At 59.4% G+C, this 1,355-nt stretch overlaps 1 non-coding gene across 1 annotated transcript in view; it reads left to right on the top strand.

The window, feature by feature from the left end:
• The first annotated feature begins 700 nt into the window (after nucleotides 1-700).
• Nucleotides 701-1,355, top strand: part of LOC124731560 — a 1,909-nt gene continuing 1,254 nt past the window's right edge. The window contains exon 1 of the ribosomal RNA XR_007008345.1: nucleotides 701-1,355. This exon is cut by the window's right edge and continues 1,254 nt beyond it. This is a non-coding gene — a ribosomal RNA (small subunit ribosomal RNA).

Raw genomic sequence — 1,355 nt, forward strand, 5'->3', positions numbered from 1 at the left:
CTGGTGGGGGCGGCCAGTGGCAGGCGCGCCGGCCGACGGACGCGGCAGGCGTCGCAGCTGCGCGCCGGCGCACCCTGCGCGCGGCGCCGTGCGGCCAAAGTAGGTCCTCGCGGGCCCGGTGCGAAGCGCGGTGGACATCTTCAGTGTGCTGGTCCGATTGAGGACTGTGTGCGTTGAGGATGCGCTGCCGCCCGGCGCTCGGCGCCGCGACGCCGTCTGCTGCTCGGTCGCCCCAGCGGTTCTCGCTGGTGGTTTGTATCGCAGCTGTGCGGATGTGTTGGCGCGTGCGCTGTGCTGGGAGAGTTCGCTTCGGCACCCAAGTGGGGCTTTTGTCCTTCTGTGGCGCTGGCGTTGGAGCTGCCGGTCACCGTAGGTGGCGCGTGTTGTCTCCCGCCGGCAATGCCACGACAGCACGCTCCCGGGCCTCTGTCGGCAGCGGCAAGCTCAGTTGGGAGCACGGGTGGTCGCACCGAAAGCGTCTACTCGCCTAACTCCGGGCGATTGCGCCTCTCTCGAACCCGACCAAGTACTTGGGACGGCGCTGCGCGCCGCCGGGACCTGAGAGGGTTTCGAGGTGTATTGTGCAGGGGAGCTCAGCCTCCTCCTGTTTGCAGAATGATTGAGCGGACGCTTGCGTGTTCGCGCGGGCCCCCGGGACACACTCCCGGGCGGCCGGCTGCTCAGCTCTAGTTGACGCAGCTCCCTGGTTGATCCTGCCAGTAGTCATATGCTTGTCTCAAAGATTAAGCCATGCATGTCTCAGTACAAGCCGCATTAAGGTGAAACCGCGAATGGCTCATTAAATCAGTTATGGTTCCTTAGATCGTACCCACGTTACTTGGATAACTGTGGTAATTCTAGAGCTAATACATGCAAACAGAGTCCCGACCAGAGATGGAAGGGACGCTTTTATTAGATCAAAACCAATCGGTCGGCTCGTCCGGTCCGTTTGCCTTGGTGACTCTGAATAACTTTGGGCTGATCGCACGGTCCTCGTACCGGCGACGCATCTTTCAAATGTCTGCCTTATCAACTGTCGATGGTAGGTTCTGCGCCTACCATGGTTGTAACGGGTAACGGGGAATCAGGGTTCGATTCCGGAGAGGGAGCCTGAGAAACGGCTACCACATCCAAGGAAGGCAGCAGGCGCGCAAATTACCCACTCCCGGCACGGGGAGGTAGTGACGAAAAATAACGATACGGGACTCATCCGAGGCCCCGTAATCGGAATGAGTACACTTTAAATCCTTTAACGAGTATCTATTGGAGGGCAAGTCTGGTGCCAGCAGCCGCGGTAATTCCAGCTCCAATAGCGTATATTAAAGTTGTTGCGGTTAAAAAGCTCGTAGTTGGAT

This window comes from Schistocerca piceifrons, unplaced genomic scaffold (assembly GCF_021461385.2).
Source record: "Schistocerca piceifrons isolate TAMUIC-IGC-003096 unplaced genomic scaffold, iqSchPice1.1 HiC_scaffold_1294, whole genome shotgun sequence".
In the NCBI taxonomy this organism is placed as follows: domain Eukaryota; kingdom Metazoa; phylum Arthropoda; class Insecta; order Orthoptera; family Acrididae; genus Schistocerca; species Schistocerca piceifrons.